General features: G+C 43.3%; 1 protein-coding gene across 3 annotated transcripts in view; it reads left to right on the forward strand.

Moving 5' to 3' along the window:
* Positions 1–787: 787 nt before the first annotated feature.
* The window catches only part of TMEM108 (transmembrane protein 108), a 326,361-nt gene continuing 304,748 nt past the window's right edge, over positions 788–22,400 (forward strand). For all 3 annotated transcript variants that reach the window (XM_046641533.1, XM_046641530.1, XM_046641531.1), the window contains exons 1-2: positions 788–875; positions 7,818–7,936. The gene's annotated coding sequence lies outside the window, so the exon portion shown is untranslated. The remainder of the gene's footprint in view (positions 876–7,817; positions 7,937–22,400) is intronic.

Here is a 22,400-nt window from a genome sequence, read left to right on the forward strand (position 1 = left end):
TTGCTTCTCTGGCCAAGAGTATAGCACAGTGCCACTCAGACACGCATGCCTGATACTTCAGATGACCTAGTGTTCTCTATGAGGAGCATTCAGTCCCCACTTCTAGTTTCCACACTTCAACCGCCAAATTGGCACAGGTTGCTGCCCCATACACGAAGGATGCACGATGTGAGAGTTAAACACGCCTTCCCTCGGCTGGTGACCAAACTATGAGCGTCATCAGGGCACCCCATGTTTAGTCAGTAACTAAAATGCTTCCCATCACTGGAGGAAGGAAAAGAAAAGGTCTAGAAACTTTCAGATAACATAGAGCAGGAGCGATAACCACATTTTCTGACAACTGCCTCTAAAATCTTGCTACTCAAAGCGTGGTCTTTAGCCCAGGAGCATCATCATCACCACCCGGAGCTTGTTAGAAAGACAGACTCTCAGGTCCCCATCTCACATTTACTGGATCAGAATCCTCCTTTTGACAAGATATCCAGGTGCTTTCTACTTATGTTTAGAATTCGAGATATCAAGTGACCTAGCAATTGATCAATCGAGCGCCCCTCAGTCCCCGAAAACAGAGACTCAAGCCTTTGTGCACACCTCGCACTCGCTCCACTCGGTAGCAACCGAACCCCTAGGGACATCGGAGCGGGCGCTGCCGAGGGCAATTTGGTGATTGGCTGGTCCGACCACGTGACCGGCGCTGGGCCTCCCGTGCTCCCGGATTGGCTCTCGCGGACGCTGACGGACAGGGCAGGGGAGGGCCAAAGCCCGGTCTGACGGGCGCGCGCGGGGGCGCGAAAGCACGAGAGCGCGGCTGCGCGTGCGCGAGCGGCGGGGCTTTCTCCCGAGCCGTCGGAGGGAGCCGGAGCGCTTCTCCAGAGGTGAGCGCAGCCGCGGGGCGGCCCCCTGCCCCTCCGCGGGCGAGCAGGGTGGGCAGGGGCAGGCGGGGCTCGCGGGGCTAGCGGGGCGGGCAAGGTCTGGGGCCGCCTGCCCGAGGAGCCCCGTTTTGGAGGGCTATGCAGATCCGAGCTCAGCCACCCTCCTCGGTGCCTCGGTTTCCCTTTTCTTACCCCCTACTGCACCTCCCCGTTTTCCTCCCCGCAGTGGCGGGTGCACCCGAGGGGAGTTGCCCACCTGGCAGCCTCGCCTCCGCCTTTGTTTCCCACCGGGAGGGCTGCTGGCATCGGCCCCCTCCCCAGGTAAAGGTTGAGCGCGGGGAAGACGTGGGCGTCACGGGCGCCAGACCAGGGCTGGGGCCGGGGAGAAGATGGCTTTAATGCGGTGGGACCTGTCACATGTGAGAACGAAGAAAAAAATGTAGTGTCACTTTGGCCAAGCCGCGGGACTCGAACTAATCCGGCGGCGGGGAGCGCAGCCGTGCGGGCGGGGTGGGGGCTGCCCGGCGGACGAGCCGGGTGCCGCCCGTGGGGGGCTTCCCGGAACCCGGCCGCGGGCTCTCGGGCCGGAGTTGCACCGAAATTGAACGCTTTCAGCCTGCCGAAGAAATCCAGAAATTCGTTAAGAGGCGAAAAAAAAAATTTTTTTTTTTAAGCAGTTGGGCACTGGTGGAGCAGGTCTCAATGAGAGGCTACAAAAAGGAATTACAGATACAGCGAAACTGATGACTGGTGAATGGGGAGGAGGGAAATGCCTGCAGTGAACTGCAGACCAGACCATCACAGGAGATTCTTTTTCAAGAAGAAATGGGTTTTGGGGTGGGGTGGCTGGGTGGGAGGTGGTGGTAATCTCTGTAAACTGGGGGTTTTCTGGGGCTGCTGGCGCTTCCTTATTATCAGCGTGATAATGGGCTGTAGGAAGAAGGGACAGTAGGGTCTAAATCACACCTGTTCGGACCTCTTTAGTTTGAAAAGTGCTTGTGTAAAGAAGACCATTTGGATGCCCAAAGCGGTGTAAGTGTTGGGGCCGGGTGGGGGGATGTCTACTTTAAGTCATAGTTGAAGAGGGGGGGTGGATGCGAGGCATCCCGTGCCTCTCTCTCCTCCTCCATTTCCCTGGACCTGCAACAGCAAGGGCATCCTGGACGTCTTATAATGAAATATGAAAAGGCCCTTCAGTTTTCCAGTACTTAACTAATTTGTTGGATGTATCTGGTAGTCTACTTGGTAAGAAATTATTCAACTAACTGTCATTAGGAAGATTTTACTGTATTCTGTAGTTTTGCTGTCATCCATTTAGAACTTATTCTGGTAGCAAGTGGACAAGAATCTCTCCACCTGAGTCCTCAGAGGCATCCGGATGCCCCTTCAAAGCCCCTTCTTGCTCTTACCTTCTCCCTACAAAGTTTTGTTTCTTTAGGAAACAGTGTGAATTTTTAAATGTGTAAGACACACCTCATGCGTATGAAATGTCTGTGCTTGCTAAGAAATTAATTTACTTGGCAAGTTAAAACAAATTGAAGAGGGAACACTTAAATTTGTTAGGGGGAATCAGAACTAACATTTATCACCTGTGGCAAATCAACTTTCGGTGGTTTTCTGAGGTGAATGAAAGTAAAAGAAGTTGCTGCAAAGCTTGTTGGGACCATAACAAATGACCCTAGCAAAGAGAAATATAGATTGTAACGTAAAGGAAATTAACGGGAATCACTTAAAAATTTGTCAGTAATTTGGTTTTTAGCTGGTGTACAATGGGGGGAGGAGGGAATTCTGAGGGTGGGGTAGGTGGTACAGTTTGAAAAGGTATATGCTTGTATGTTTTGAGAGAAAAATGTCATTTTATATAAACTACACAAAGGGCGTGCAATGTTTATGTTTAGCTTCTGGAAGGGAGGCAGGGGTTTTGAAAAGGTTGAGAGACCCGAGATTACTTAGGGGAAACAAAGATTGGCAGGCTTAGTTCATCTTGAGGGAAGCAGTGTACCTCAGTGACTCACAGGACAAGGGTTTATTCTCTGATTCAATAAAAGCCCACCAGTGTTACTTTCAAAGCAACAACAGAATCATTTCCTTTCTGTCGTTTCTGTCCCCTGGGTCAGGGACGGGGAGGACGGAGAGCGAATGAGAGAGATTAGAGTCCGACCTGCATACCTAAGCAGTAGTGTCCTTTGAGCAGGATCTGTGTCACATTGTGTAAATATAAGAGCCTTCACGTTGAGAGGGGTCTGGGCACTTTCCCCAGGACACTTACTGTAAGATAGAACTGGAGAACATTGCCACAGATGGGGACATGGGTGAGATCACCTGATACAGAAGCACTGGGGGGAGAAGAGAGCCAGGACAAGTTTAATTCAGTGAGGCTCTGCTGCTTGCCTTTGGAGCCTTGAGGAGGCATTTCCACGCAGAGCTGCCTCGTTAGTGGCTAGGCTGGCGGGGCTTTATATGGCTTCCAGAGGACCTGCCCTTCACGATGGAGGCTCCTGTGGCGGTTCTCTGTCTCAGATTGTCAGTATCTGTTATATGCTTGTAATGTGCTCTGGAAAAGAAAGGCTGACAAAGACACAAATCTAGGCTCCCATTCTTTCAGCTCCTTGGCTCAAGTCACCCACAGGCTTCCAGAAAACAAGTTGTGCCCTCCCTACCAGTAGATGGCACTGCTGTCTCTGGGAATTCCTGGAGGAGGTGAACTAGGGAGCTGGCAGACCAGTGTGTCGCCTCTAGTCTAGAGGACTTTGAAAGGCTGTGTCAGCTCTCAGTCAAAAAGTATCTGAAAAAAATAGTTGCCAAAGCCAGAACTGTTCATGTAAGGTGGGAATAACGTGTGTTGTGGGGATTGAGGAATGAATGTGATTACTTTGTTGGGTGTGTGTAGGGGAGAAGGCAGAGGGTAAACTGACAATTAAACATCATAGCCCAGGTTTTGAAAACACTTGGCATACATGTTGTTAATTGAACATGAGGTTGAAATTATGGTCTGATCAAAATTCCCAACAACTTCATAGTTTTTATTTCTTTGCATGTAAAACTAGTCTACACATGTAGAGGGGACGATGGAAATATACCTGTGACTTATTTTTGGTCTTAATCTTTTTATTTCTTTAATTTTTATTTTATTTATTATATATTTGTTTGGTGAGGAAGACTGGCCCTGAGCTAACATCTGTTGCCACTCTTCTCTTTTTGCTTGAAGAATATTGTCGCTGAACTAACATCTGTGGCAGTCTTCCTCTGTTTTGTATGCGGGATGCTGTCACAGTATCACTTGATGAGCGGTGTGTAGGTCTATGCCTGGGATCCGAACCTGTGAACCCATTCTTCCACCAGGCCGGCCCCTACATGTGACTTTTAAACCTGGTCAATATCCAATAATTATATGCTCTGAAGATAGTGGTGAGCATATTAGTAAAAATAATGCTGGTTAAGTAATTACTGTACTTTAGGGCTATCCACAGAAGGTGGGTCAAAGTTATTCTGAATCAGTTTCTTCTAAAACTTGAAAATTCCTAACAAGTATTTTAAGATTTTCTTAGCTAAATGCTGTCCTTTCAAGACAGTATTAACAATCCAAATCTTGCACTTTGGTTTTATTGACCTTATTAGCCAGGATTCATTCATCCACTCCCCTCTTTTGAAGTAGCTGTTCTTTGTTCTTAACTGCTCTTCGAGATGGATTTTGCAGCCATGATATTTAAGGGGGTGGGTGCTGTGGCCAGTGGTTAAATGGTTACAGTGTATGTGGAGGCCTCAGTTTTGACCCTGCCTGAGGGATAGGACGCTGCCTCTGGTGTCATTACCCCAGTCACCTGCTTCCTTGTGCTCTTCCCATCCTATGGCTCAGCTTGTTTGAGGTTTATTTGTGTCTCTCTTCAAGTGAACTGCTGAGCTGGTTTTCACTGCCAATGCCGAATCCTAAAATCCTGCCGGTGCTATATGGCAGTAGTCACAACAGTCCATTAACATTGCCTTGTTATGTGACCTCAGGTAAATCTCCTTGCCTTTCTGAACCTGAATTTCCTCACCTGGTCACTGGGATCGCTGAGGTGGCGCATGTCTCTTAAAATCCCTTCCGAGGCAATCATTCTATGGCTAGGTGATGCTCATAAGGTATTTCTGAAGCCTGTGAAAAATTCTCATCTAGAAGGTATTTTCATACTGTGAGCCTGGGGTAAAAAGAAATCTCACTAATATTTCTTCCTGGAGAAATGATTGTGTATTGTCTCAGAATTGTAATGATTCAGAGTCGGAAGAAACCCTAGAGATAATTTAACTCAACCTTCTTATTCTATAGACAGGGAATTTCAATTCAGAGCTGATTGACTTGACCAAGCTAACACAACTAGTTAGTGGCAGTGAATTACTTAGAGAACTAGGACCCAAGCTCGGACTCATCTCAGTTTTCTCTCCTCCAATGCTGCCTTTCTTCACCTGCAATCAGGACTCAGAATATGCTGCGTCTACAGGGCTGGAGCCAAGAAAATCCTGAGTAATTCCTTAATGGAGGATTTTAAAGCCACAGTATGAATAGCATTGAGTTTGGGCAGAAATTCAAGGTCGGGCTTTTCTTTGCAGCTCATTCTTCACTGACTGATTTTGATGATTCTTTACTGTGCCTCTCTGGGTTTTTAAAACTTTTCTGCATACTGTTTCCTGTAAGAGAAAGCTTTCATCATCCTAGAAGAGTCATTCCCCAATCAGATGTTCTTAAATTGGGTCCTGGAACTCTGAGGTCTGTGTAGATAGAGGAGTATTTCTATGTAATTGGCTTCCTTTGTAATCTTATATATTTTATCTTACACATTTAAAACATTCTGAGAAGGAGGTCCTTTGGCTTCAACAAAGAGGTCCATGGCACAAAAATAGGGTAAAAATTCTAGAGTAGGTTGTGGAAAATTGCCAAGATGGGAGAATTTTTGAGAAGCTAAAGACACTGTGCTGGAAAAGGCTTGGGGGGTGGACTACAGAAGTAAACCTGTAGAAGTTCTTAGAACATTTAATCTTTATTAAAATGTTTAAAATTACATGCTAAATGAAGATGCTAATAATAGCATTTTACCCATCTTAAATTAATAATGGATATGCAAGTATTGATTTCCATTCATCTTTCCTCGCTCAATAAGTACTCTGTAGTTTCACTAAAACACTTTCAAATTCACGCTGCTTTATTGGAGATGACATGCATACTAAGAGGCTTCCCTCTCCCCCAGTCTGGTTTGAGTTTCAGATAGTCAGTGCCTTTCTGACTCATGACTTGGGGTTTCTGACTCCTCTCTTTCACTTCAGAGGTCCTACATTTCACATTTTACTATAAACTCCTAGGACCCATGATGATCGCGAAGATGCAAAATAATTTACACGTCAGGGGGAGAAAGTCTTGAGTCTCTTCAAGATTTTGTCCCCAGGGTTTACCACAGAAACGGCTGCTCCTTCTTGGCTGCTTATTTTATTTCCCTTTTCTATTTGAAATCCAAAATTCTCTTTTTCAAATTATCTCCAAATAGGAGTGATTCAGTTTGTACATATTGAAAATAAAAATTCTTGTTTTTACCAGAAGGTGTACCGAAGTTAATTTGTGTTCGTCACAATGTTCAAGAACATCTACTTGAAATCTCTTGATGGCTGTCCTGTGACACCTTGTCTACATTTGGTACCATGGTGACCCAACCTAGTGAATGCCACCTTCTGGTACCTCTTTGGGTATGGGCCAGGATAGTATTTGTTCTTCCTTTAGCAGAAGAATAAAAATTACCCTTCTTTGGAAGGTTATCAGTTGAGTTTATGTAATAACAGAAAGTCAAATTTCTGCATTTGAATCCCAGCACACTGCTGAGTTATGTGAGATTCTGAGGGCATCATTGACTTGTCTGAGTTTGTTTCCTTGTTTGGAAAATCAGAGGAGAGAGTCGTGACCACTTAAATTCTTTCCATTTTCAGAATCCTGTGACCCTGTGAAATTGTATCTGGTCCCTAAACTAAATATATCCTAAAAATGCTGACTAGTTGGGAATTCATTTATAATCAGTTAAAGTCGATGCCAGGATAATTCTTTATATCTGCAAATCACTTTGTGGTTTACAAAAATATTCTCTAATTCTTTCTCTCTTTTGTACTTAAAGTGTGGTCAGAGAACAGCAGCGATGGTACATTGGGAACTTGCTAGAAATGCAGAATCTCAGGCCTCGCTCAGAACCTGCTCAGTCGGAATCTGCATTTTATCAAGATGCCTGGAAATTATGCACGCTCATTGAAGTCTGAGAAGGGCTGCTTTGTCTCATTTTGAGTCTCACATTGACCCTATGAGGGAGGCAGGGTGTTTTACAGAGAAGACGACCAGGAAGCCAAGACTTAGAGTTGTTAAGTAACTAAGTCAAGGTTACGGTGCTAGTGTCTCACCCAGAACTCTAAACCTAATGCTGTCTTCTTGGTTGGGCTAGAGCCAGCCTTGTATGATAGAGACTGACTGCTAGCTGCCCAGCAGCCCATTGGCTTAGCTGTGGCTATGTGGCTGAGTTCTAGCCAACAGAACGTTAGTGGAAATGGAAAAGTGTTGTGATCCACTTGAGGAAAAGAACACAAAAAGAGAGAGCGTGTGCCATGTGAGTTCTTCCATGCTGTTTTCTACTCTTGGCTGGCTGGAATGGAGAGGACTCCTAGGATAAGCTTGGAAATTGTTTTGTAGATGGTAGGACTTTTGTCAGCCTGAGTGCCTGCATCAGTGCGTTGTGGAGGGCCACTCTACTGACTGACCTGTCCACTGTCCATATGTATACAGGACCCAGAAATAAACTTTTATTGAGCTTGAGGTATCATGTGCATTTGGGTCTACTTGTTAAACACTTATCCGACTCTAACAAACTCGCTTGACCAGTGGCTTGGGACTTCAGCTTGTAGATCCTTTGGCCTAACACATTCATTTTTCTTCTTTGGCAGTTGGTGATCGATTGGTCGTAATCCAACATGCAGAAGTGAGTGAGTGGTGAAAAGCAGCAGAGCTGATGGGTTGTGAGGATGTAAGTGCGTTTGAAGGCTCTCACACCCTCTACTCCAGGGTAAGTCAAAGGCATTCTCTGATTTTATTTTTTCTGGTTTTACTAAGTCATAGAGGCTCTTGTCTCACCAGCCTCTTGGAGTCAGTGCAGTGGGGCGCCCTGTCTGTGAAAGATTCCCAAAGCCTTTGTTGATTCAACTTATAGACACCACGCAAATCAACAGTTATGAAAACTGTGATGAGGGTGATGGGGTGGATTCTGTGCAAGGAAATAGTTCAACACAGGAATTTTTAGTGAGTTTGTATGGGATGTGATTGACATGGGAGGAGGTGTTGGGTCCTCCTGAGATATACTGTAAAGAAGGGAACAGGGCCTTTGATTGTCTTTTTCTTGTAGCCATATCATATTGTTAGCTCTGCTGGCTCCTATTCCCCTCTTCTAGCATCCTCTTCCATGGATCACTTTGCTTAACTTTTCCTTCATTAATCACTTTTTTCCCGGGAATAAAACAGCTTTCCAGAGAGTTGATGAGTCCCACCTTGGTGGCTAATAGCACTAGCAAACACATGGCTCTGCCCTTTCCATTTTATTTTATCCACTGTCACTGGAAGTCACATGTCGTTTCACTCCTCGACTATTCACAGTCCCTAGTGCAATGGGTGTGGGCATTGGGAGCATTATAATCAAAGTAGGCTTTAGATTTTCATTTGTGCTGAAGATTTTTGAGACCAGGAGGAGAAATTCACTTGGTTTGGTGTGCCCTTCTCAGAGTACAGGTGCAGGTTCAGGAAAGAAGGGTGGGAAGAACATCACATCCTTTCTGAGCTTCCAGCTTCTAGAGCGTAAACTAAAACCAGACTCCTTGAAGAGAAAATTATAATTAATACAAATGTAAGCAGAGCTAAAGTTGGTTAGGAAAGAGGGAGGTTAAAAAAGTACTCCACTGAAAAACTGGATGGAGGGTTGTTTTAAGCAGCTCATTTCAATACTTGCCAGATAATGTCCCATTACCCAGGCTCAGACAGAGGGCATCCAGAAAGGCTGATCTCCTTCGATGCCTCCCATGGCTCAGTAATGAGTTCAATTTACTGAACAAAATAGACAATTAGGGGCTGTAGATCTCTGGAGATTCCCATAAGCATACATCATTGCTGCTCTGGAGTGATGTACGTGCTTAGAGATAAGCAAAGCAGAGAAAAGGCAGCTGCAGAGCACGTCAGCAACTGAAGAGTCCAGGTGAGCAGCCGGACCCAGACCATAGCTCAGCACCTGGAGGTTGCTAAAGAAAGGACCTGTTCTTTGCTAAGTGTTCTCCTTAAAGGAAAGGACCTGGTCTTTGCTAGCTTTCCTCATTTTCCTCTGTGGCTCCCATGTATCTTCTATTTTAAAAGTAACTAAAGAGCCTAGCATGCCAGAAATAGCACTCGACTGGTATGTTTCGGTGCAAATACTGTACAAGGATCAAATTGTAGAGGGAGCAATTCTTTAACTATTGATTAGGGGGCCACAAAAAGTCATCCTAGAAATGCCAGAGGAGCAGGGGTTCTCATCCTGGCACTGTTCACATTCTGAGCCAGGCAAGTCTTTGTGGTGGGGGCTGCCCTGTGCATTGTAGCATGTTTAGCAGCCTCCCTGGCCTCTACCCTCTAGATTCCAGTAGCACTCCCCCCACAATTGTGACAATCAGAAATGTCTCCAGACATTGCCAGTGTCCTCTGGGGGAAAATTGCCCCTGGTTGAGAACCACTGCTGAAGGAGTGCAATGATTTAATCCTGCTTTGAGTTTCTCTGCGACTGTATCTTAATCATTTAGCCTCAGTTTAGTACAGTTTTCCTGTCTGTGAAGTAGACACAGCATTAATAACTCAGTAGCCTAAGGAAGTGATGTACACAGTGCTGTGTGACTACCTGGGGGCTCTATAAATGCTAGGAAACGATACCTGTCTCCCCAAATTTCTAGGACCCAAGGATCACTCTTAATCCTTGTGAAGGCAGTAACTGAGAACAGTGAGAGTTTGGAGACGGGCGAATGGTTAGTGGTATGGGAATGGTGGGCAGTACTGGATTCTGATTTTATTTGCTCTTCTTCTGGTTCATTCCAACAGTGTATTCTGGATGAAAGCTTTTTTGTGAAAGTTAGGAGAGGGGAGTGTGGAGGAAGCAGAAAGAAGGCTGTTCCGAAGAGCAGCCAAGGAAATTGCTTTTGATGGGGTCATCTTTTCATGTTAAAGTGACTCATGTAGTTAGACCAAAGGACATAAAGAAGTAACCCTCAAAAGAAGAATATCTTCCCAAATGACTGCTGATCCTAGAACAGATTTTGCAGGTAATACAATAAAGACCAGAGAATGTTTGGAGAAATCTGTTTTTATTCTAGCACCTTCATGTTTGTTTCTTCTGTTTGGGAACGTGGAAGGAGGTTATGCCCTTGGAGTGATAAGTAAAATGCTTTAATATGACACATGTTCTTTTGATAACTCTTCTAGAACTGTTGGAAGAGGCTGTGGCTCTGACCTGGACCTGAAGTCATCACGTTATTTTCATAGAAAGCCTCAGTTGACTCTAAGGGCTGGTGCCGGAATTGGATGTGAATTGTCCTGTTAGGGTTGAGTCCAGCTGTGCTGTGTTTCTGGTCCCTGTAATTATTAGAACACTCACAAAATTTACGACAAATACACTCTGTCTTGGATCTCATGTGGAGAAGCCATCTTAGTTAGCCTTGTTTATTTACATTCTGTTATACATTTATAATCATAGCTTTAAGCAAAACTTATAAGAACGTTTGAGAAGGATACTATGTACCTTGGAAAAAGAGACACTTTAGTGTAGCAGAAAGGTGACAAGTGAAGGAATCTCCACTTTGATGGAGGTGCTGGTGTTTGAATGTTGAAGGTTTTATTCTAGCGCTACTCATAGTGTGGCCTTGGACCATTGGCATCCGAATCAACTGGGTACTTGTTTGAAATGTTCAGACCTGCTGGATCAGAATCTCTGGGAGTGGGCCTGTCGGTGTTCTAGCAAGACCTCCAGGTGAGGCTGGTGGATGCTAAAATTTGAGAAGCATTGCTCTCATGGTTTCTGATATTGTAACAGCTTACGAATTTTGTCTTTATGTTTGCAGTGGAGAGGGCACTGAGAAAGTATTTTTCCAGATGGTCAAAAAATATGTAAGGTTTTCTTGTGGTAACCTCTTAGATCATTTTCCCAAACCATGGTCTAAGCCTTATCCTGCATTATCCAACTCAGTAGTCACTAGCCACGTGTGTCTATTTTTATTCAAATTAATTAAAATTTAAATAAAATTGGAAATTCAGTTCCATGTGTGCACTGGCACATTTCAAGTGCTCTGTGGCCACATGTGGTTAGTGGCTACTCTCTTGGACAGCACAGACCCAGAGCACATCCATCATCAGAGGAGATTCTGTTGGACAGCACTGCTTTAGTCCGTAAGGACCCTATTTGTCGGAAATCCACATTTGTAGTGATAACTGCTCTTGTTATAACAAGACCTCACCTCGTATAAAACAGAATTGCGTTTTGGACTTCTCCGTCCTGGGGAGCTATGCAGTCTGTGAGTGTAACTTACTGAACTTTTTACCCGGCTGTGGCATCTATCTGTTCCAGAAAGTGCCATGGGCTTGTCTCTCTGACATAATCGAGTGCACTGCCTCTAAAATATTTGTCCTTTAGTGCAAGGCTGCTGAGCTGTCTCTTTCCATTTGGTCTCTCCACGCCCTGACCCTCGGTGGTGAAGCTTGTTTGTGCAGGATGTCCCTTTTGATATTGCTTAGGGCTTAACAAAGAGTCTTGGAGAGGTGGTGAGAGAATTTTCATCACCGATTTTTCCAAGCCCCAGCATGGTTCAGAAAAGTGTTTCATAAGAGGGTATTAATTCACAAGCTTAACCTGTGAGGAGTTATCCCCTGAAGAATTAGTCTCTGAAGCAAATTTTCCAACAGATATATTACAGCACAGATTTACTAATTAAGCCCTTTAGCACATGGAAGAATTTTCAGTTGATATTATCTATTACTATTTCTAATATTAGTTGCTCAGAAATTATAATTAGAACAAATGAAAATATGTGGCAATAAAGATGCAATTTTTAAAAGCTGTAATTTAAATCTAACTGAGCCCAAGATAGTTTTGCGTGGTGGAGGGAATGAGAAGAAGGAGTTTGTGTGCCGTGAGTATTATGCTGGAGGTGAGGGGAAGGTGGTGGCGGGGGGCTGAGACTGATCACTTCTGTGGGGTGCATTGCTTGTTCTCCTAGTCCTCTTCTCTTCAGTTAGCCTTTTCCTGCGTTTGTCTGCTTCAAATGATGGAGGGGGCCCTGTGTTTCTCAACGGAGGTGCTGTTGGCATTTTGATAGAATGATTCATCATCGTGTGGAAGTTTCCTGTCTGTTATTTAGCATCCCCGGTCACTAAATAACCATATCATTTTGACTAAGTCATTGAGTCAACCAGTATGTCCCCCCACAGTTCCAAATAACCTGCGATCGAGAATCACCGGCTGCTAGAGGGATGAGTGGCCTCTTTTTCTCAGGAGGCAGGAGTAATTAGAGTTGGGGAAGGTGCAGGTGCTCTGAGGGGCTGACTCATTAACTTTTGATAAGACCTGACCTTTTCCTAACGCTAGAACCGCCTTGGGAGCCAATTTTATTCTATGGGGACCAGAAGAATCAGATTTTGCCAATGCAGAAATTACCCCGAGACTTGAAATCAACCTGAAGTCATAGAGGGGAATCTGTCAGTGCCACTGAGGTTGGAGAGATTACTGAGGCTCCCGTAGGATGGTGCGTCTTCATTCTTGATTCACTGGAAGGAGATTGTGGTCTACATGTGGCAATGATGTGGGAGAGAAAATTCGACAAGAGCAATTTAAAAACAATCTAAGGGAGATAGGCTTTGCCAGCCATTTCCTTTCTTTGTGTGATCACAGATATGGGTGAAGTAGACCCTAAATTTGTGGGGTTATGTGTAGATGGGAGATCTGAGATTGTTTTATAGTTAAAGAGAAGTGTAGAACTTTCAGACTCTTGCCATGGGGTCCATATAAATGTCTTTGATCATAAGACCAGAAACTCATTCAAGATACCTCGAGAAATGGAAGGCTTAAATAAGGATGGGTGAGAAAATAAAACAATGTCAGACACATGGCCAAGTGTGGGAAGAATCCCAGAGTCCTTTTAGGAGGAGAAAGAGCCATAGTCTGGCCAGAACTCAGAGACAGGACCTCACTCAGGACCGGAAAGATTGTTCCCGTCTGTTGCAACTCCAGGATGTGTCTGCATTAACAGTGGTTGGTCAATTCATATTCTACTTCACTACCATTAACATGGCTCAGCATATCCATTTTGGCTTCCTCTCCTTATGTCCTTCTGTTCTTGCTTCCCGTTATTGTCCCCTAACCTAACTGATGATGTGTGTATGGACTAAGAAAAAAAAGGAATATGATAGTTCTGTAGTAACTAGCATCCCTACTGGTCAAAGTTCTTATACCAGTAAATCTTAGGGGTATGGATGCCCTCTTGTGGTCCAAACAGCTGTGGCCTACGGCTATTGGCTTCAATAAGGACTGTGATCCTGGCAGTTTCTCTAGAAAGGAGCAACAGTGGGGTAGACTGATAGAACATGAAACCTCTCTAGTGTAAGGACCCTGAATTCTTAACTCCTGGAATCAATATAAGCAGTTTTTGTGGTTTATGTGTATAATAAAGAATTGCAAGATAATTTGCAAAGCTTCCGTGTTCAGTAGCAATTGTGAGAACACCTGAATCCATCCTTTTGAGAAGACTGGCTACATCCCAGTGCCGACTGGTAGGGAAATTCTGGGCTGGATGATTGGGAAATGAGTTCTATTTTCCACATGACTATCTTCTTTTTTGCATCTGTCAAATGTGATTCTCTCAGCCACCCATGTATCCTACGGGAATAATGGCTAGGTGGCTGTCTAAATGTTGAAAGACGTTTTGACACCTCTGACAAGTGTTGTTCAACAACTGGGTTTGTAAGATTCCAGTTCTGACAAAGAAAAATAACTTGGCTTATTACTCTAAAGATAAATTCCATATAGATGTTGTCATCTGGGAGATTACTGCCTAACAAAGTAGACTAAAAAAGGTTTTGTGTTAGAGTGTGTTTTGTGCATTTACCCCTGATTTTGGAGAGTTAGCTTCATTTGAACCAGTGATTGAGTGTGACTTTACAAGGCAGTGCATTCTCATGTTGCAAGAGGCGCTGACCTTATTTATGATTCTGAGTCACGGTAAAAATGATGTCCTGGCTCCATGGACCCACACAGCTGTGAGTGGGGTGATCTGTGGCAGCACAAACACCCTATCAGTTCACTGAATTCAGTCCAGGCTCTCACATTTCTTAAGCAGCTGGAGCATGGTGGTACCACCTACAGAGAATCAGTATTTCCTTAGAGAGATGCAGCTTTTGTTGAAAGAAGCAGAAGAGTTCAGCGGGGCTTCTGCAACTGCTGGTTGAGGAAAGACTGCAGTGTTATTGAAGGGTGAGCGGGATCAGCCTCGTCCCTCAGCTGCTGGCTCCTGAGGTGAAGAGAGCAGAGATGAATCACTGGCCCCAGTTTCTCCTCTTCTGAGTCTGTGAAGGTCTCTATCTCCTCTACTGAATTTTTTTTTTAAATGGGAAGGAGAGGGAAAAATATAGAATTGTATCTAATTAGTTTTAACATATATCTGTGTTTCTTCTGAGCGGGAAGATTTGTATATAGAGAACCACATGTTGCCAGGTTAAAATCTTCAATTTTAATTTTAAAGAAGTACTAATCTTACAGTGTAAACTAAAGATAAAGTAACCCAAATTTGTGCATGTGCAATTTTTACTTTAAAAAATAAAACAATTAATTTTGTTCTTAGAATCAGGAATTAATTTGCAGCCCTCCATGAAGCTTCTGTAGCGACAGTGAAGACATCTGTTCCCTCCAGGGTGTTAAGAGATGCTGAGAGGGTCTGATAGATGGCCAAGAGCCCCGGATCCTGAATCCTGGGATTTTGTCCTGCCACAGGCCACATCCTGTGAGGTTCCTGGGGGACAGATGTGCATTGGGGGGCAAGGACTGTGGGCACAGATGCTTGAGGGCAGGACTGAAGCCCCCAGCCCTGGTGAGCTGCCCTGCCCTTCCAGTGATCCACAGGAAGGGGTGATTGTTCCTTCTTAGCTCTTTCCCTCCCAAGCCCGTCATTAAATCTTGACCTTCACCTTTCAAAGAAGTGAAGCTGTGGCCGATGTAATAACGTCAAATGTGACCCATTTCTTATCGGCACACCCCCTTAAAGGAGGTTTCATGGTCAAGGAAGAAGGCGGATGGGCACATGCTTCCATTAGCTATCAAATGCTGTCCCTTTTCCATTGGAAAGAACACTTACTGGATCACTTTTGAAATTTTTGATTATTGGCATTAGTGAAATAATTGCCAAGCATTAAACAATAGGACATTATTTAGAGACCCCCAACTTAAAAAAGAATGTTTTTACTTTGAGAGACCAAAATGTCATGTTAGTGTAGTACTTGATTTTAACTTTTTGTTCCTTCCAGTGTTTTTCCAAATGCGCTTCCGTCTTTCCCTCCTTCCATTAACCCTGTTACCTTGCTTAGATCCTTTAGTCCTTTTGCCCCATTTCTTACATCTTTCTCTTATTTCCAGAGTTCTCTGGTTCCCAGCTGGCTGCAGGGCACAGTGCTTCTTAACTGGACGTGAAGGCTATCCATAGTCTGACTCCAGCTTCCTTTCTACTCTTTCTACACACAAACTTCTTCTGACTCAAACTGGTCCTTAGTCCCACTCTCTCCTCCCTGCATAGAATGCCCTGTCTGATTTTTTTCAATGACCATTTGGTTTGGTAGCATTGATAGACCTTTGGCCTAGTAACCAGATCTTCATTTCCATCCTGTCTCCATCAGTTTTTAGAAATGTGACTTTTGGGAAGATGATTAATTTCTCTCAGCCTCAATTTTCTTACTTGTAGGGTGGGAGTTATATCTACCTTATAGGATGCTTGTGAGTGTGCTGCTTGGATACTGCATGCCTCTGTCCTTTTTTCTCCCTGTCCACCACAGAGCTCTGCGTGTCAGCTCATCATATAGACTTGCTGATGAAGTTACTGACCATCAGAATTGCAGAGCTGGTCTGTAGCACAGTTCTTGATCAGCAGTCCTCTGCCTGCCACTTGATGCCTTCTCCAGCCACATCTTTCTTTGATGAGACCCCAGTACCCCTAATCCTATCAGTAAGCACCTAAACATATATTCTCCTCCCTCCACCATGATTGTGATCATTATGTTCATGGACACTCACGGTGTCCTGGTGTATCTGCCCACATCAGAAGTTGATAGCAATTTCAAGTCCACTCTATAGAAACTTGAGCGCTGATTTCTTTTCCCAGCGTTTGTTTCCTTTCATGTAAAGTAAGATTTATCATGGAGATCAAATGCTATAATTATAGCTGTCATAAGGTATTCTCTTTAAAATAAAGTTTTCCAAGACCCAACCAACAAGATTTTTATTCCAAACATCATTTAATAAAATGGAACATGACATTAACAGGATTGCTTGTGCAAACCCTTGGAGTTCATTTAAGCAGACTCTGCCCCATATTGATTCTCAATTATAACATGTTTAGCATAAATAAACCTGCCAGTGTTCTCAAACAATGGTGATGCTCTCCTGGCAGCTCTGCCTTCTCTGACTGTGGAGCTGAAAGCGTGTCAGTGTTTCTTTTGTTCGCTCTCTTTACATTATGATTTTCTGCTTCATGTCTATGTTAGGTCTATAAATCTTGGTTTCTTAAAACCTAACTCCTCCTGTCCCTTCTCACTCTTTCTTCCTCCCTTTTCTCCATTTTCCTTCTTGTCTCATGCACAAAATAAAGCTTTTACATTTTTTTCTACTCAAGATAACTTAAATGCTTGTATTGCTTTTCTACTTTGGTTTTTTTAGTTATTAGCATGGGCTGTAATTTCATCTACATATGCGTGGTTCTCATTGAATTAATTTTGGTTTTTTGCTCATGAGTTTATTGGTGAGAGACATAAGGACAATTGCTTGGATTCTTCTGCGTTCTTCGGTTATTCATGTGTTTCTAATTAGACCCTTACCAGTTGTCTAAATTTTGATTTTGTCCCTTTTTACCTCAGGCTTTTGAGGGAAATATATAAAAAGCATGAGAATTTTTGTGGTATGACAGGATCTGTCACAATATGTTGTTCTTCCCAGATCTCTCTTTTGGAGAAGAGTTAAGGTAGATTTTTTTTTTCTCATAATCAAAAAGATTATCTAGTGTAACTTTTTTGAATAGAGAAGTTTTACAGGCAGGCAACAGGAGCCCCTGACCTTGTCCCTCCATGAGCACTGATGGAGAGAGTGCCTGTATCTGAGGGTGTTTAGGGGAGAAGAAAGGGAGGGTGGTAACAGGCAACTGTGAGACTGGGTTGCACTAAGTTACTTGTTAATCCTTCTGAAGGGGAGACAGCAGGGCCTCAGCTGTGTATCCTTCCTCACAGAACTGTGCACAGTTAGAGGAAGCAAGAAATACAGCCTCTGAGCAAGTGGGATTTTTTTAAGCTATTTATTTTGAGGTGTTTTTGTTTTTAAATTATAGGCACCAGGATAAGAAAAGCAAATAGGAGGAGAGGTGTGCAGCAGCTCAAATAAGTGCCTGCTTTGTTGACTTGTGTTAGGTCGGATAGCCTACCTCACCTTCATTTTTAAAGAAACTTCTCAATTTCCTGCCCTCTGGGCTAATCAGAACTTTTTTCCTGCTAGCTCTCCCCTGCTCCCTCAGGATTTAGGAAGAAGAGCTGATGGGATCGGGCCCTGCCCAGGAAGGCTCCACAGCCCCTCCAAGGGTTTGCCCCTGAGGAAAGATGAAGGACTTGCATCTTGTTCTTCTTCACCTCACACCCTGTGCGACCCTCAGAATGGCTGCTGCAATCACATGTGCTCTCTCTGCTACGTTTTACCTGTCTGGGGCTCCCTTCCTGGCTTTTCTTTGGCCGCAAGGCAGGCCTCTAAATGTTGTGGCTGCTCTCTTGTGCCCACCAGCCCTCCTGCCCAGGGTGGAAGAGATAGGGGAGGAGTGCTCCTGAGGGGTGAGAGGCCCAAGAAGGGGACACTAAGAGACGCCGAGGGCAAAGCCCCGTGTCACACTTCTGCTCCAGGCCTCCCTGTTAACCTAGCTTTGCTTCTTTGGGTATTATAATTTGAGGCCACATTTTGGTACTGGGAGACTTTGTTACTTATTGGAATTTTTACGTCAATTACTTATCTCCACACTTAGACAACGAGGCTTCTGCAGGCGTGGATCATGCCATGGGCTTCTCTTGCATTCTTTATATTGCTTGCACTGTGGGAGGCACATGGCAGAGATCAGAATTATACGGGTTTCATTGCACTGATAACTTCTTGTATTCTGTCTAACTCATTCCCTTCACTTACCATTCTTATATTTTTATTCAATAACCACTTGCTTGGTTCTCCCTGGAGTAGCACTTATTTTTCTAGATGGGTCCAAATTCTTCATGCCGCCAAAGCAGTCTGTAGTAGGATTGATTTGGCCATATCTGACTTTGTCTGTTGAGCTGGATCTTACCATTTCCTCTCTTGTAACCCTGTGAAGAACCTATAGGCTCAGGAACATGAGCCCCACTTTTGACTTAAGGGGCTTCCTTTCTCCCTCACTGCCAGGAGATGGAAGGGGCCTAGCTTCTTTCCATCAGGTCTCACTTGAATTGGCTGTGTGGCTGCAGAGGAGTCAGTTCACCTCTCCCTATAGTGTACTCTCATAATTTAGAGTCATCCCAACGCCTCTTACTCAGAGCACTCACTTAATCACTTGAGTTCTCCATCACACTGGTGAAGTCATTGTTTTCATTAAAGTTGTTCTAGTCCTTTGTCCTAGTTGTTTAATGCAGGTTTTTTTTTTTTTTCCTAGCCAGACCCGTTTCTTTGAAGGGCAGGGACAAGACCTAATTCTCGTGTATCCTTGGCTACCCTTTTTCTCCCTGAAGACCAAGCTTAAGTCTCCATTCAAGTTAGGTGATCCATAAATGTTTTAACCTAATTAAACTTCGGCATTTATAAAATTGAAGAGGAAGAAGTGCCCTTAGTATATTAGCATCTAAGCACACCCTAGAGGTCATCTGGTTTACCATCTCATTTTTTGATCATCAAGTTATTGATTCAGTTATTTTTTTCATCTTTTCCCACCCCTCCCTTTCATGCCAGGCACTGTGTAAGGAGCACAGGGTCTGGGGTGAATAGACATGGAGCTTTCCATCAAATGGAGAGGATAGATAGACATTGAACAAATAATTAAAAGTCCGATGAGAGCTGTAAGTATTGTGAGCTACAGAAGCCCACTATGGGGAGCTGCCTTAGGGTCCAAGGAGGCTTTTGTGAGGATTATCAACCCAGAGAAGGGAAGTGACTTGCCCAAGGCTAGTCAATAGCTCATGCATAGCAGAGCTTGGCCTGTAACCCAGATTTCTACCCTGTCTTGGGTTCATTCCTCTGAATTTCGTGAGAATGCTGTGAAAATACATCGTTAAAGTTCCTTAATGTTCTTGAATTTCATTGGATTCCATGGCTTAGCTATTATAAAAATAGCTCACATTTTGATAATATACTTATTGCTTTTATTTTGATAATGAGAAAACTTTCCATGTGTTTCCGTCCTTGCTGCTTATGAAGCAGTATACAATGTTTTAGTATCTTACCTCCTTCTAGAGTAGTTATTGGCTGCCCTTCTATTAGCTTCTCTCAACCCTGTCAATAGTTAATGTCCTTCATAAGTTTTTTCATTTTCTCTGAACTCATTAGAGTTTTATTTTAAACCTTGTCCTACAGACTAGTGAAAATTAAAGACTCAGGATTTAAAAAAATTGAGAGTGGCCAAAAGATAAGTCATGAGCAAGTAAGAACTTCAATAAAATAAAATTTAAAAATCTCGGAATAAATTTAAAAGACTCGGAGATGAGCCGTGAGGGAAGAGAATAGAAAGAGGTCTTTTTGACATTCTTTCCCAGCTCTTCAAACCTCTTTACATACGTAAACTTGGCCAGACACGCCAACTGGCAAACACGAAAGAAAACACCTCTTTGCATGTTTACTCACAAATTATTCATGTGATGGGCATAGGAAAAGGAGCAACACAGTGGGGATGGAGTCCTTGAGAAGGAAGATAATTGGAGGGAGCCCACTGAAACTGTTGCTATAGTGGGTGTTCTGTATGGTGCTCATACTGATAGAGAAATATTTTATCATTCTACATTAGTTTGCAGAGAAACATAAATACAGAAAATGATTTGTGCAAGTTCACACATCTCGTTAATGAATTCTTGAACTGTGTGAAATTATCTGCAAAATTTTTATGTTTAAGGGCGTTTTTCTGGGTGGTTCTGGTTTCATCAGATTCTCAAAGGGGTTTTTGATCACAGAAAGGGACAGTAGTTCTTTGTTTTTATGGAAAGATATCCATATATATTAGTTAAAACAATTCTAATCACAGAACAACGTAAATAATATGAACCAGTTTGTATAAAATTGTTTGTAAATGTATATATGTATGTATATGAAAAATAAGGAGTATTCAGTAAAATCCTAGCAGTATTTTTTCCCAAGTGACCTTTATTTTTGTTTTGGTATTTTGCTGTGTAGTTTGAATGTTTGTACCACGAGCATGTCTCATTCTTAAAAATCGTAGCAAGACTTAAAACATGCTTGGCCCTACTGATCAAGCATTTGTGGCATCATCTAAATAAGGCAACATGTTAAATGGGTGGAAAGGACTGCATGCTTGTCTTTATAGAACATCTGTTAAGTGTGGCTGTGTATACACTATGACTCTAGGTGATAGGAATATAGAGGAATGTCTTTGTTCCCTAGGAGCTTAAAGTCTAGAAAAATTCAAGGCAATTCCATATCAAGTAGGTGTGTAGTTCTGTGGCGTGGAATATGTGAGTACCTGCTCAGGGGAGCTTTTATGATGGCGTGTGTAATCAAAGTTAGCATTTTACCTTGTGCGTTTACCCAGATATGAAAGGAAAATCGAGTGCTTCACATTGAATCAGATATTTTGGCACAATTTTATGGACCTCTGGAACTGTTTAACCTGAGTGTTGCTACCAGTTTGGGCATTTATTTTTAAAAGAAACTAGAAGTTTATTTTATTGGCAATTCATTAGGTATCCTGAACACCTGCGATTTAAACTTGGTAGCATGGACACTGAGTCTTCTTCATGGCAGTGCTAGAAAGTCAGAGAACGCATTTTCTAGAACTAAAGGTCATTTATTAGCTTTGCAAATAAAATTAGTGCTTAATCATTCCTTAATCCAGTTTTTCTTTTACTTATGGAGATGTTTTCCTCTAACTTCATTGTATTTTTTGACATTGGAAAATCATAACCTGTTGACCCAGTGCACAATGAGTAACTGTGAAACCTTTTTAGGGTTTTTGGTAATTTTATTCTATGTTAACATCTTGTTATTTAAAATTTTCCTAATTTTCCGTAAGCTTGGGGAATGAAAACATCTGTCTGCAGCTAATGGACATTCTTTTGGGCCAGAGGGATGGGAGTCCGTGGTCTACAGAATCTCAGGGTAGGTTTAAAGGAAGTTGGTTAGTGAGCTTAAGTCTTCAATGTACTGAGCCATCCCTTCTCTGCTTTTGGTTTTATAAGAATTTCTGCAAAGGGGAATCTTTGGAAATATATTCTAACTTAGGACATACTGACTTAGAAATTTGAAGTAAGTCTCATATAAAATTTGCTTTCACAGAAATAAGATTCTTTCAGCCTAAAATCTGGTGACATTATTTAATAATCAATTCATTTCTACAAAGTTTTATTATTCCCCTGTGGATTCAAGAGAGAATTGAAGGAGAAAGATTGGAGACAGCATTTTTGGGGACCTTGGCCAGTTGCTCCAGGAGTGTTGAGGACTCACCGGAGGTCACGGATTTAGAGTGTGAGCATTCAGTGGAGTTGGGTGTTTCACCTCTCTCTGGGCCTGTATGAGAATGAGTGGAGTGATTAAGTTAACCAGGTTGTGGTTTTGCTAGGTGAGCAGGTTCACGTCATGGTGAGAGGGCTTTCAGGGTGTGCTCTCTCCCCACTCAGGAAGGGAGTGGTTATGACAGTTGAACGTGGAATTTAAACTGGTTAAGGAGGTGAGGCCAGACCTGAGGAGGATGAGGGAAAGTGAAAAGTGGTAGGATCAATGGCTCACAGGTCTCCCTGGGATCACTGAAGTTGGGGTACCAGAGGCAGGGAACTGACAGAAGATGGTGGTGGTTGGAGAATAACATGGAGGAATTTCAGTTAAGAACTGGTGCGTGGGGCTGGCCCCTTGGCCGAGTGGTTAAGTTCGTGCACTCTGCTTTTGGGGGCCCAGGGTTTCGCCAGTTTGGATCCTGGGTGCAGACTTGGCACCATTCATCAAGCCATGCTGAGGCGGCGTCCCACACAGCAGAGCCATAAGGACCTACAACTAGAAT

The sequence above is a fragment of the Equus quagga genome, chromosome 1 (genome assembly GCF_021613505.1).
Source record: "Equus quagga isolate Etosha38 chromosome 1, UCLA_HA_Equagga_1.0, whole genome shotgun sequence".
Taxonomy (NCBI): Eukaryota; Metazoa; Chordata; class Mammalia; order Perissodactyla; family Equidae; genus Equus; species Equus quagga.